Source organism: Cebus imitator, unplaced genomic scaffold, assembly GCF_001604975.1.
Source record: "Cebus imitator isolate Cc_AM_T3 unplaced genomic scaffold, Cebus_imitator-1.0 Scaffold15, whole genome shotgun sequence".
NCBI lineage: Eukaryota > Metazoa > Chordata > Mammalia > Primates > Cebidae > Cebus > Cebus imitator.
Genome location: NW_016107330.1, coordinates 11,688,262 through 11,703,032, shown reverse-complemented (window position 1 = coordinate 11,703,032; position 14,771 = coordinate 11,688,262). Strand labels below are relative to the sequence as shown.

Below are 14,771 nucleotides of genomic sequence, written 5' to 3'. Positions count from 1 at the left end.
TTTTTCAGATGGAGTTTCACTCTTGTTGCCCAGGCTGGAGTGCAATGGCATAATCTCAGCTCACTGCAACCTCCTGCATTCAAGCAATTCTCCTGTCTCAGTCTCCTGAGGACCTGGGATTACAGGCACCTGCCACCACACCACACCCGGCTAATTTTTTGTATTTTCAGTAGAGACAGGGTTTCATCATGTTGGCCACGCTGGTCTTGAACTCCTGACCTCAGGTGATCCACCCGCCTCAGCCTCTCAAAGTGTTGGAATTATAGGTATGAGCCACCGCGCCCAGCCCAGATGAGTTTATTTCTAAGCCTGGCTTCCCAGCCATGAGTGGGGACAATGATATCTACCTCCTAGGGCTGATATGAGGATTAAATGGTTAACACATCTGACATGCTTGAACAGTGTCTGCCACTCAGTTAATATAAGCTGTTATCATTACAATGATTCATGACCGCTGTCATTTCTTCTCTAAAGCCTCCCCCACCCAGTTTCCTACAGCAGATTTGGGGCTCCCTTGTGCCAGCTTCTACACAAACCATGATTGGCGCCTGTCCCACAGATGGTGATCATAAGACCTACTGCGTATCCAACACTGGACGAGGCATTTTCTATTAGGGGACGACATGACCGCTTGACTCACCTACTATTGTTCCCATTTGTTCTGACTCTAGGATCTGGGGCATGAGGTCTACGTTATGGGAAGAGGCTGGTAGGGGAAGTGGTTCCCATATTATGTTATTTGGAACACACATGTCCTGGGAGATATTAAAATATTTGCATGTGACACTAACTGGGTGACCTAGAGGATGTGACCTTAATCTCTGTGAGCCTCAGTTGCAATATTACATGAATAAAAACATGTGAGGTGCCTAGAACACAGCCTGGTTCATGACATACTTAAAACTTAAACATATATCAATATATATATATTGGTTACTCCTCTGAGTACCTCTCATGAAGTCGACACATGAGGAAAACTGAGGCACAGAGGTCAGGCAAGGTCATACAACTCTTAGTCCCTATGAGATGCTCCTCACTGCAAGTATTCATTCATTCAACAAATACGTATTAAGTGCCTACTATGTACCAGGAAGCATGGTGCATGCAGCTTCAGCAAATTACAGCTATGCCTATCATTATTATTAAAGAAATTAGGGCTGTTTGGGACTGGGGGTACATCTGTGAACAAAATGGACAAAGGCATTGGTGAGAAGTATGACACCGGGCACCTCATACCTGAGTATGAGTAAAGGCCTGAACCGCCAACAGGAATACTGCCACCCAGGGACACTGGCTTGTCCTGCTGCCAATCACTAACCATTTAGGAGCTGGTGTCATTGGTGGAAGGACACCAGTGAAGGTCTGGGGAGGGTGGCCAGGCTTTGCCTGGAGTGGCTCAGGTGTCACACCCAGTGGGACATCCCTCCCCGGCTTCCCCATGGTAACCAAGCCAGGCCAGCTGTGGAAACCCTTGCCAGGTGGGGCAGCCTTTCATGAACTCAAGTCATTAAATGGGCTGGGCACGGTGGCTCATACCTGTAATCCCAGCACTTTGGGAGGCCAAGGCGGGTGGATCACCTGAAGTCAGGGATTTGAGGCCAGCCTGGCCAACATGGTAAACCCCATCTCTACTAAAAATACAAAAATTAGCCAGGTGTGGTGGCAGATGCCTGTAATCCCAGCTACTCGGGAAGCTGAAGCAGGATCGCTTGAACCCGGGAGGCGGAGGCTGCAGTGAGCCGAGATCGCACCATTGCACTACAGCCTGGGCCACAAAACAGACCCTCAAAAAAAAAAAAAAAAAAAAGAGTTACTAAATGCTTGCTGAATGCAGGCATCTTGTTAAGCACGGGAATTCATGAGTAACTCAGATGGGGTTCCTGCCTGCCAGGAACTGAGACTCAGAGCCAGACGCTATGCAGATAATCAGATTACAAAGCGTTCAAGATTTCCAAGGAATCTCTAGAAAAACAGCCAAGATGCCAACTGGCAATATAAGCAGGGAGAGGTCGCTGCAGGGGAGGGATGGCAGGTACAAAAGCAAAGATGAGAGAGGCTGGGGACAGATCTGGAGAAAGACCTTCAGCCTGGGATCCGGACCTGAGTTTGAGGCCTGGTTTTACCAGCAATTTGACCTCAGGCAAGTTGCTTGCCTCCCTGAGCCTCAGTGTCCCACTCTGCAAAATGACATTAATACTTTATTGGGTTACTTTGATGGTTCGGTAAGTTCGTGAATAAAAAGTGGTTTTAAAAACTGAAAAATAGCCGGGCGCGGTGGCTCAAGGCTGTAATCCCAGCACTTTGGGAGGCCGAGGCGGGTGGATCACGAGGTCAAGAGATCGAGACCATCCTGGTCAACATGGTGAAACCCCGTCTCTAAAAAAAATACAAAACATTAGCTGGGCATGGTGGCACGTGCCTGTAATCCCAGCTCCTCAGGAGGCTGAGGCAGGAGAATTGCCTGAACCCAGGAGGTGGAGGTTGCGGTGAGCCGAGATCGCGCCATTGCACTCCAGCCTGGGTAACAAGAGTGAAACTCTGTCTCAAAAAAAAAAAAAAAACTGAAAAATATGCCAAGCACGGTGGCTCACCACCTGTTAATCCCAACATTTTTGGGAAGCTGAGATGGGAGGATTGCCTGAGCCCAGGAGTTCAAGACCAGCTTCATCAACATAAGCAAGCCCTCATCTCACAAAATAAAAAATAAAAAAATTAGCTGGGCATGATGGCACAAGCCTGCAGTCCCAGCTACTCGGGAGGCTGAGGCAGAAGGATCACTTGAGCCCAGGAAGTCGAGGCTGCAGTGAGCTATGATTGTGCCACTGCACTGCAGCCTGGCACTGCAGCAAGACCTTGTCTAAAAAAAAAAAAAACCCTGTAAAATATAAGAAGTGCCTGGAAACTGAGATTGTGAGTGTTAAAGTGGCTGGTCTAAAGTCAATGGCTGACTAAAATAGGATAGAGTGTATCTGGGTTGGATGTGGGGGGCAGGCACAACCCCACCTCTGCTGGGCTAACACTCCTGCATCCCCAGCACTAACCTCAGGTTCCCCTAGGCAGTTTGTTCAGCAAGACCTAGGGAACAGGTAGGGCACCTAACTCCTTGTTGCAGGGTTTACCATTTATTCGCGTGTGATCCTGGGCCCACCACCCTCTCTCCCTGAGCCTCAATTTTCTTTTGTGTATGTGTGAAATGGAGTCTTGTTCTGTCGCCTAAGTTGGAGCGCAGTGGCACGATCTCGGCTCACTGCAATCTCCACCTCCTAGATTCAAGTGATTCTCATGCCTCAGCCTCCCAAGTAGCTGGGGTTACAGGCATGCACCACGACACCCAGCTAATTTTTGTATTCTTAGTAGGGATGGGGTTTCATCATGTTGGCCAGGCTGGTCTTGAACTCCTGACCTTAAGTGATCTGCCCACCAAGGCCTCCCAAAGTGCTGTGATTACAGGCAGCAGCCACTGCGTCCAGCCTCTAAGCCTCAATTTTCTACTTTTCACTTTCCACAGGTAAAGGAGTGTCATGCTCATGAATGGGAAATGATCATGGTAAGCCGAGAGAAAGATGCAGCTCCTTCAGGCTCCACACTGAGCCTGCGGTAGAGGAAAGCAGGAAGCACTATGCTAGACTGCACCAGGGCCTGCCCCAGGTGTGGGGTAAGAAGCTTCTATGAGGCACACAGCTGTGCCCACGTTCAGTCCCCAGGGAGAGGCAGGTTTCTGGGCCTGATCACTGTCTAGGTTTAAAGAAAGAGTGACGAGAAAGAGGCTGGTTTCAGGTCCTCCTGGAAAGAGTTAGGCCTGCCCCTCCCTGTCCTTTGTAACAATATCCATAGTAGTAGTAAGAGTTACTTATTCAGGGTTCCACAGATGTGAATTCAAATCCTAGCTCAGACACTTACCAGCTAGGCAAACCCAGGCAAATTACTGTGAGTCATTTCCTCACTTGAAAAATGGGCTGGTATAGGGATTAAATGTGTAAATGTGTACAAAGCACTTCACAGAGCGGCTTGGAGCGTAACAAATAGTCCGTCAACGCTGAGAACTCTTATTACTACTAAGGATTTTATTACAAAGGGTGGGGAGGGGCAGGCCGAACTTCCCAGGAGGATCTGAAACTGGACTCTTTCTCGTCCCTCTTACTTTAAGCTTCGGCAGTGATCAGGCCCAGACACCTGCCTCTCCCTTGGGACTGAACTGGGCGCAGCTGTGCGCCTCATAAAAGGTTCCCACCGGCCCAGCACAGTGGTGCACGCCTGTAATCCCAGCACTTTGGGAGGCTGAGGAGGGTAGATCATGGGGTCAAAAGATCGAGACCATCCTGGCCAACATGGTGAAACCTCGTTTCTACTAAAAATACAAAAATTAGCTGGGTGTGGTGGTGCGCGCCTGTAGTCCCAGCTGCTCAGGAGGCTGAGGCAGGAGAATCACTTGAATCTGAGAGGCGGAGGTTGCAGTGAGCCAAGATCGCACTCACTGCACTCCAGCCTGGGCAGGTGACAGAGCAAGACTCTGTATCAAAAATAAAATAAAATAAAATAAAGGTTCCCACCCCACACCTGGGGCGGGTCCTGGTACAGTCTAGCTTAATTCTTTCTGCTTTCCCAGATAAGGAAAAGAAGACCAAAGAGTGCTGTGACACTGAACTGGGTGCCACCTGGTCCTGTCCCTTCCCTACCTCCACCCACAAAATGACCAAATCTAATCTGGTTCTGGGATGTCCTTTTATCTTGTACACCAACTCCATATTAGTTGCTAATGGCTGCCTGGAACACTGTATTTAGAAGGAACCTGGGAAGGAAAGCGAGCAGTGGTTGACTAGTGATGTCTGATGCGGGTGCAGGGCAGGGGAGGGGCAGAAGGCATGCTGGCCATTCGCCATCCACAAACCGGAAAATCCTAAGGCCTTGTCTCATTCAAATAAACCATGCTTGGTGGGCAGGGTAGCCAGAAGCTAAGAGAGGGAAAGGGACTTGCCAAAGGTCACAGCTTGAAATGGCAGGGCTGGGATTCAAACCCAGGCCCCTGTGGGTTTCTCAGGATGCTTCCTTCTAGGCTTTTGATTTCCTATGAGGGGGTGAACAGGCTAAGAACAGACGCTGCTGCCCCACCCGGTATGTCTATGTTCTGTCTCCTCCCCCTGGGGCCTCCTAACCCCAAGTCATTTTCGAACACCCACTGAAAAATGCATGTGTGTACCACAAGTTGCCCTGAGAGCTTGTCTCCAAACATACAAGTTTGAATTCAGATGCCAATCTGATTGGGCAGGAGTGCTGAGCCCTGGACTAAGTCTCACCTGCACTTTCCAAACCTTGAGAACATTCCTCAACTTCTCTGAGCTTCCGTTTCCTCATTTGCAAAATGGAGAGACTAACAAGTTAAATCCAATAGAGTCATTCAAAGTGATTAGCTCAGTTTCCGACACTGAGTAAGCCCTTAAATGTTCATTACAGACTGTCTCCAACTTAAGACTTTTTTGCTGGCCAGGGTGGTTGCTCATGCCCATAATCCCAGCATTTTGGAAGGTTAAGGCGGGTGGATCACCTGAGGTCGGGAGTTCAAGACCAGCCTGACCAACAGGAAGAAACCCCGTCTCCACTAAAAATACAAAAATTAGCCAGACATGGTGGCACATGCCTATAATCCCAGCTACTTGGGAAGCTGAGGCAGGAGAATCACTTGAATATGGGAGGCAGAGGTTGCGGTGAGCCAAGATCATGCCATTGCACTCCAGCCTGGGCAACAATAGCAAGACTCTGTCTCAAAAAAAAAAAAAAAAGTTTTTTTGCTTTATGATGATGCAAAAGCTGTAGTGTTCAATGGAAACCACACCTCAAGTATCCAGCCAGCCATTCTGTTCTTCACATTCAATATAGTATAGCCAAGAAATTGACATGAAATAATCAACACCTTATTATGAAATAGGCTTTGTGTTAGATGATTTTGCCCAACAACAGGCTAATGTAACTGTTCTGAGCACATTTAGGGTAAGCTAGGCTAAGCTACCATGTTCGACAGGTTAGGTGTTACATCCATTTTCCACTTAACGATATTTTTCAACTTACAATTCCAGGAGAGAACCCTTTGGTGAATCAAGCAGTATCTGTATAAGGATTAGGTCAAGTCAGAAAAAAAAAAAAAACCCAGCATTTTCACACACAAAAAAAATCACTCAGGTGATTAAGGGCTTGGACAAGCTGTTGATAGGAACCCTGTTTATCTCTGGTATCTTGATAGGCTAACTGACCTAGAATGTGAATTTCTATATTTGATGGTTTTAAGATAGATAGGGAACTGACTCTTCCAGGAAGATGGGCTATGTCATTCACATCATGGAGAAAGCAGCAGCCTTGAGTGGATGGATGGGTAATGGTGGGGAACAAACATGTCTATGTCTCACTTCCCATCGAGGGGAGTTTGTGCCTGTTTCCTCATCTGTAATGTGGGGATAATAGCACCTGCCACCCAGCGCTGCTGTAGGACCAAATGAGTAATCACAGGCGAGGCACTGAGCACCATGCCTAGTACATGCATGTCGGGACTTACGGTCTATGGACTTTTAGTTAGCAGTGGCATGGCAGGGGCCAGCAGAATGAGGCACAGAAAGAACAGCAGTTATATTAGGGCTCAGAAGGAGTGGAGGAGGGGAAATGGGCTGCAGATGACATACCTTCTAACCAGAATGGCAGCTGACGTGGTCTCAGATGAGACACTTTCTAACCAGAACGGCAGCAGACAGGTAAGTTAGTAACTCCTGTATGCTGAGACAGGTAAGACAGGGGGAGGGGGGATGAGGTCCTCCAAAAGGCCAGGCTGGCCAGATGCAGTGGCTCACACCCATAATCCCAGCACTTTGGGAGGTCAAGGCAGGAGGATCACTCGAGCCCAGGAGTTTGAGCACAGCCTGGGCAACATAGCAACACCACAGCCTACAAGTAATACAAAAATTAACCAGGTATGGTGGCAAACACCTGTGGTCCCAGCTACTCGGGAGGTTGAGGTGGGAGGATTGCTTGACTACGGGCAGTCAAAGCTGCACTGTAATGAGCTGTGATCGTGCCACTGCACTCCAGCCTGGGCAACAGAACCACTAGACCCTGTCTCCAACAACAACAATAAAAACAAGCCGGAGACACTTGTGGCAGCAGGAGGCCTGAGAACCTCAGCTGGAGAACTAAGAGAGTACTCACCTGTGGTTTTACTAACCTAGTAAAGTGCACTAGAGAAGGCAAGAGACTGACCCAACAAAAAGTCACTGGGGCCGGGTGTGGTGTCTCACACCTGTAATCCCAGCACTTTGGGTGGCCAAGGTGGGTAGATCACCTGAGGTCAGGAGTTCGAGACCAGCCTGGCCAACATGGCAGAACCACGTTTCTACTAAAAATATAAAAATTAGCTGGGTGTGGTGACATGTGCCTATAGTTCCAGCTACTCAGGAGGCTTAGGCATGAGAATCTCTGGAACCCAGGAGGCGGAGGCTGTAGTGAGCTAAGATTGCACCACTGCACTCCAGCCTGGGGGATAGAGTGAGACTCAGTCTCAGGAAAAAAGTCACTTGGTAGATCTTTTTAAAGGGTGCACTTATGGGCACTCACGCCTGTAATCCCAGCCCTTTGGGAGGCAGACTTCTTGAACACAGGCTGGGCAACACAGCAGGACACCATCTCTACAAAAATAAAGATTGCACTTCTGGTTTTTCCAGGCAAAGCAATTTGCTTTGGCCACCTAAACGCTTTTTTAAAGAACATAAAATATTTGCTGAGCTCTGCCCCGCAGCGTGCAGACCTGGCCCGGTGAAGTTCATGCACCTGAGTGACAAACTCTGGGAGGATGGGGAAGCAGCTCTGAACCAAGCTGGCGCAGAGGAGGAGGGGTGGCTCAGAAAGTCTGGAGGGTCAGGGCCTCACTACAGGGTCTCCAACACCTTATTCCCAGAAATGGCCTTTCAGCCTGTCCTCCCCTCCCTTCCCTGGGTCAAAGCAGAGAGACAGAGACCTAGGGGAGGGGTGATCCTAAGGTGTCTGCCCCTCTGAGCCTCGGTCTCCTTAATTGCAAAATACCAGAGGGTAGATGAGTATCAAAGGTAATGTTTGAAAGTGCTCACACTGGCACCCAATAGTGCTCACAAAATGCCACTTCCCACACAGGGCACATTTCTGAACTGGTCTGCAGGTGTAAAGACCAGGGCCGTGAGGTTACTATCAGCAATCAACGATCAATCAGTCGCCCTGTCCATCTCATAACCCCTAGAGCAGTTGATTCGTGGAGACCCAGAATCTCACATCACAGCAGCTGCCTCCAGAGCCCCCATCACAGCCTCCCATGCAGCCCTCCAGCTCAGACATGGCAATTCTGAGATGCAGGCTGCAGCCGCCACCACGGTACCTGCCTGACATCGCCTGGCCCTGGCTCCCAGCAAGGGGGTAGAACAGAGAGGGTTCAGAGTGCAAGATCACGTTTTGTCTCTGGGAAGTGGGCACGCTCCAATGCACAGGGCTTTTGGGGAGCACTGGGTGAGGTGGCAGATGTCAAGGGTGTGTCTTCCCTGCAGTGGCTGTGCCATCTTTAGAATGGAACACCCAGGGATGCCTGACCCCAGCTAGACCCTGGGCTCCACTCACTGAGCCTTGACAGGCGGATGCTCTATCTCCCCCGAACCTCCAGAGCCATCAGACTCTTCCTGAGGACGACTGAAGCAGGAAGAAAGCTCCTCCACCTAGCTGACATGTTTTGCAGATGCTGCCAGGCTATGGAGGAGGGGCTGGTGTCCACGTGTCCCATATTCTCACCCTGAGCCCCCTGAGGGCTGGCCCGAGCCCTATACAGACATTCAAATGGAATGAGCCTCTCTTACATGGCCTCCCAGCATCTAGCCCAGAAACCTCAAGCTCAGAAGGCAGGCAGGTAATGTCAGGGAGGCAAGTGGGCTGGTGTGAGGCAGTGAGGCGTGGTGGAGATTGTGGTAAAGTGGATGGAGCAGCCGCTAATCAGCTCTAGCCACTGTAGCCAGGCAGGCACATAGCCCTATATGGCCACATCTTCTGATCTTTCCAGAGAAGCCAGAAACCCTTATTTTTATGTAAAATGAAATTGCCTGGTTTACCAGCAACTAAATTGAAGTTGTTTAATCACTGCAAAAGTCAACAGTCCCCCACCCCCTGCAGCCTTGGGAAAGGCAGTTTGTGACAGACCTCCCATAACCCAGCACACAGTAGGCTATCAATATTTGAGGACCAGTTGAATAAATGAGACCCATTCCAAGTCTTAGGGAAGTCTCATCTCTCCACTCCTACTCCTCAGTAGCTTAGAATCTGACACTCAGAGAGGGAACACTTCCCAAGTAGAGAAGACACTTGCCCAAGGTCACAGAGGTAGTTCAAAGACTTAAACTCTGCTCTCCTGAGCTCAACATCTTTCTCCACCCACCCACACCATCTGCAGCCTCCCTCAAACAATGCTTTCAAAAAACAGATACGCTAAGAATATACTGTGGAAATGAAACACACCAAACTCAGGAGAGTGGTCGCCTTTAGAAAGATCATGTACCTTAGAGCCAGGAGATGGAATTCCCAGTCCACTCTGCCCTGAGCAGCTGTGTGACCCTGGGCAAGCCTCTTCCTCTCTGGGCCTCAGTCTCCCTGGTCTGCAAAGAGCCCAGTTGACGAAGCCAGCTTCTAAAGGTCTTCCAACTGACATCCTGGGCATCTATGAGGTCTCCTCTCTGGCCAGCACTTTGTGGCCTCAGATGAATATAAAATAGTAATAATAATAAGAAGAATAGAGAGGGCGAGTCCACACCAGCCAGGAAAGAACACTACAATTTTTTGTGAAACCTGACTCCTGGTTACTGGAATTTAGAAAGAACGATGGTAATACTTGAGCAGCTTAACCACCATCCTACAATTAAACAAAAACACATCTGGTTTAACTTCGTCCTCATCCCCTCCCTAACCCCCTACCCTCATCTCAAATTTTACCCCTTAATTTGAGAAGTCAAATTCAATGCAAACAACTGACTTCATGCTACAGTGAGGTTGAGAATTTAAGCATGGAAAACTTTAAACGTGGAGTTTTTCTGGGAGTAGTTAACGAAGTGTTGGTGGGGGTTTGGAGGCTGGTACAAGGAGGCAGAGAAATATGGAGACTATTTCTGTTCATCGGACACTGAGCATCACATCATGATGTCAAGGGACTCCAATGAGCTTGACACTCAGAGAGGGAAAGTGACTTGCCTCAGGTCACACAGCTGGCAACTGGCATCCAAGATGCTGGCCCCCAAACCAGTGTTCTCCCTGCTGTGTAGACTTTTGTAACCTAAACATGGACTTTCCTCCTTGGGCCCTCAGGCTCACCTGCTAGTGATAAAGTTAACTGCTTCTGAAATTGCTCCACAGGAAATATGAATGTCTTAATAACAATCAACACTGGTTCAGCCAAGGTTGGAAAATCATTCATGATCTTGCAACCCCGCAACGTATATAATGTTAACCCATATTGCAGATGAGAAAACTGAGGCTCCAAAAGGGAAGGTGGTGTGTCCAGGGTCACGTGGCAGTGCTGGGAATGAATCTCCAGTCTACTTACTGCCCCTAGCTGCCCTCTGAAAGTGAGGACATCTCCAGAAGAAAAAAAGCAAACCTAACATACCGCAAAGCCCAGCTCAAGCCTGCCAACGAGGACGACATGGTGCTGGAAAGCCAAGTCAGCATTCCTGTGGCCACACAGAGATTTCTGAGTGCTGGTTCTCAGCCCAGCTCGCTCACTCTCCTAGCAATGTTCTCTCGGAGCTCTGGTTTTATATTAAAAAGCCAAGTCAGACTGATTACAAGGTGAGAACTTGAGCTCTGCTACTGGATCCTACTCCCTGGATTAAAAGGTCTCATGCTCAGAGATGGGTATAGCATGGAGATCACTAGATTTGGAATTCTAGATATGCAGGATCTAGCCCCAGCTCCCCAGGTGGCATCTGTGTCCCTTGGGCAACTCGCTTCCTCTTTCCAAGATCATATCCGGCTTGCAGGGAATGTGCATGTAAGTCACAGGACAGAACAGGGCTGAGTTTGATACTGAGCTGGGACATGCACAAGAACAGGCAGAGGGCAGGAGGCACTGCAGAGATGATGGCTCCAGGGCTGATGTCATGATGGAGCTCTGTGCTCCCAGCCCAGGCTGTATTTAGGATGGTGACAGAAGGTGGCATGAGTGTGCGCACAGAGGGCACCATGCCACCCCACGTGCTACCCAACAGAATGGGAAGGGCCTGGGCAGAAGTGGGTGACAGCCAGGCACAGTGGCTCACGCCTATAGTCCCAGCACTTTGGGAGGCTGAGGTAGGCAGATCACAAGGTCAGGAGTTCAAGACCAGCCTGGCCAACACGGTGAAACCCCCATCTCTACTAAAAATACAAAAATTAGCTGGGCATGGTGGCACATGCCTGTAATCTCAGCTATGTGGGAGGCTGAGGCAGGTGAATTGCTTGAACTGGGACCTGGAAGCCAGATGTTGCAGTGAGCAGAGATCGTGCCACTTCACTCCAGCCTGGGCTACAGAGTGAGACTCTGTCTCCAAAAAAAAAAAGTAGGTGATAGCTTCAGAGGCAGGGACATAACCTCCAGTCTTGGCATTGCATTTTCTGCTGAGAAAAGAGCTGGTGAGAGCCAAGATTTTCTTAAGCACAGGTACCAGCTTAAACCCCTTGCAAGCATTCATCCTTTCTAGACCTCACCACTGGTAGGCATTACTGATCTCCACAGCTTATGGGAGGAAGTCAAGTGAGGCGCAGAGAGGGAACGGAACTGATCCCAGCTGCCACAGCAAGGTTGCCTTTGCTAAAGTGAAGGCCAATGTTTGGCCGATCCATTTACAGGTGATTGCATCTTAGTCTCCTTCCTTGTGAACAGCTTGATTTCAAGTGTACACCGTGAATTTTGACAGTTTCAAAGCCTGAAAGAATTTTGTTACGCAAACATCCATTCTAGAAGAGGGCTTTGTCTGTTTGATTTACTGCTGCATTCCCGGCACCTAGAACAGAGCTTGGCACATGGTGGATGCTTAAGTATTTGCTGAATGAAGAGAGCATCTTGTTCTGGCCTCGGTTCAGTTTTATTCCTTACAATAGTCCCCAAAGAGGAATACACCCATTTTTACAAATGGGCCCACGGACACAGACAGGGACCATTACTCAGCCTAGACTTCATCAGTTGGGACATTAAGAAGCTGTGTCCAGGGGCCTCTTCTGAGGGAATTCACAGGCATTCAATTCAAGAATGAAAAAGGTGACAGAGGAACAAGATACTTGGGGACAGAGAGTGGGATGGCTGGGGTAGGATGGGGTGGGGACAGTCACAGGTGGGGAGGACTAAAGCGTTGGAAAGGGTGGCCAGGCAAGGTGGCTCACGCCTGTAATCCCAGCACTTTGGGAGGCTGAGATGGGCGGATCACAAGGTCAAGAGATCAAGACCATCCTGGCCAACTCGGTAAAACCTGTCTCTACTAAAAATACAAATATTATCTGGGCGTGGTGGCAGGTGCCTGTAATTCCAGCTATCTGGGAAGCTGAGGCAGGAGGCAGGAGAATCGCTTGAACTGGAGAGGCGGAGGTTGCAGTGAGCCGAGATCACACCACACTGCACTCCAGCCTGAGCAACAGAGTGAGACCCAATCTCAAAACAAAACAAAACAAAAGAGTTGGAAAGGGCAGGCCTGGAGAGTGGAGGAAGACCAGGCTGAGGCCGGGAGGAGCCTGGAGAAAAATCTAAGGCCCAGCCCCACATCTCCTAGGCTACAGAGTTGGAGTAGGAGGCTAGGGTTGTAGAGTTTGAAGTGTGGATTCAAGCCCTGGTCCCCACCAATTATTTAAATTATCTAAGCCTCAGTTTCCCCATTTGTGAAATGAAATATTGCATGTGAGATGTCAGAGCAGGTGCCCCTACACACAGTAGGCCTTCAATCAACAGTTGTAGTCATCTACACTGAGGCTGGGAGCTAACCCCTGCCTCCCTGGGCAGCTGGGCCCACCTGAGGGGTCTCCGACTTTTTCCCAGGGTCCAACGCCCTTCCTGGCCTGAGAATCGCCCCCTCTTTTGATCTCAAGGATTTTTCCCCTCCACCCACTGGCCTTTGTAAAGGCCCCGCCTTCAACACCATTATGAGTTGAAAAAGAGTCATAAGGCACAATAGGGAGTGAGGGAGGCTTTCCTTGGGTCAGGCCTTTCCACTGTGACCATGAGTTTAACCCTTTCTTACCAAGACTGGGCAGGGAAGCAGCCCTAGGCAGTCCACCTCTCACAGCCCAAAGCGGGCGACAGGCTCCTTCGGCTTCGCGGGCTCCAGAGCTTTGCACCACAGCTGCAGTGCCCACCCGACTCTCAAAAAGACACCCACGGGGGGTCCTCTGTCTCCCGCCATGCCCCCATTCCGAGCTCCTCCTTCCCTCTCCTCCTCCCAAACCAAACTGCTTTAGACACCACCGGGTCAGGTGTTACGCCTGGGAGGACGCCAGGCACGGGACCTGGGGGTTGGCAGCCCAAGTCTCTAGTGCTACGGCTAAGGAGGCACCTGGAGGGCTGCTCAGTGACGGGGCACCCAGGGCAGGTGCCCAGACCTTGGGGTCCCAGGCAGCGGCCCGGGAGGTAGGAGACCCTGGGACTGCAAGGCGGTCCCGAGCGCAATCCCCTGAGCTCGCCGGCTCCGCGGGCGCCACGTCCAACCTCCCGTCCCTCCCAGCGCGCGCGCCGAGAGCTTGGGATGCGCGCGAGGACAGGGACAGGATCAATTGCAGGGAGTCCCGATTGGGATGCTGTGAGCGGCGTGGCGCAGGAGACCCCGGCCCTGCCATTAAAGTTCAACCACGAGACCAGCGGAGGATGCAGAAGGGGCCGGGGATCGAGCACGTCCGCGGGGGTCCCTGGGAGCCGGGGCGGGGGCAGCCTCGAGTCTTTACCTGCGCAGAGCACTGGCGAGGGTCCGTCCAGGCACAAGCGCGTGGCAGCGCGGAGCCGGGAACGCGGGCGCGGAGTGGCGGGAGCGCAACGTGGCCCGCGCCACCTCCCCCGCCGGCTTATAAAGGCGGCCGCGGGGCCAGAGCCGGGCCGGGGCAGCCCGCCCCTCCCCCGCCCCCGGCCCCAACCCCTCCCCAGCCCGGCCCCGCCCCCGGCCTGAGCCCCGCGTCCCTCGGGCGGGTCGCGCCACGAGGCCAGGGCGCCACCTGCCGGGACGGAACTAGGGACGGGCCAGGGTGGCTCGGCTCTGGCGTCCCTCGCGCGCCCAGCGCTCCCGGGCTCTCTGCCTCCGGGCTGCCCCGGCTTATCCCTTCCCCTCTCCGCGAGCCCGGGCTCTGACCGGCTAGCTGTGCGCGTCTTCTGTTTGTCTTTACCTTTGGCATCTTCCTTCTGCGTCTCTTGGGAGTCTTTGTCTCCACCCGTCCGTCTTTGTCTTCCTTCCCCTCTGGCGTCTGTCACTGTGTGTCTAACTATCTGGCTTTCTCTAGGTCTCTGTTTTTAACCGTCTCTGCCCACGTGTCCCTGTCTCTCTGTCTCTGTCCACGTGCACCTCTGACTCTCCACCTCCACCCCCACTTCCCTACCCGTGGGCTGCCTTCCTGGCTACCGCAAGAAGCAGCAGAAGGGGACCTCGGAGGGGTGACATCTGGAGGGAAACCACCCCCTAGACACCCTCTTTTTCTCTTCTTAGAGAAGTAAAGGGCCCGGGCAGGGATCCCGCTATGTCCCAGCCAGAGCCTCAGGACATGCCTCCTGGATGCCAAAGAAGGGG

At 51.2% G+C, this 14,771-nt stretch overlaps 1 protein-coding gene across 3 annotated transcripts in view; it reads right to left on the bottom strand.

Annotated features, from left to right (window-relative positions):
* ALPL (alkaline phosphatase, biomineralization associated) overlaps positions 1 to 14,482 on the bottom strand; it is a 71,531-nt gene extending 57,049 nt beyond the window's left edge. For 2 of the 3 annotated variants that reach the window (XM_017506818.2, XM_017506848.2), the window contains exon 1: positions 13,942 to 14,101. The gene's annotated coding sequence lies outside the window, so the exon portion shown is untranslated. Of the gene's footprint in view, positions 1 to 13,941; positions 14,102 to 14,373 lie in introns of those variants that run through there. The other variant, XM_017506833.2, reaches the window with a different exon arrangement.
* Between the last annotated feature and the right edge of the window lie 289 nt (positions 14,483 to 14,771).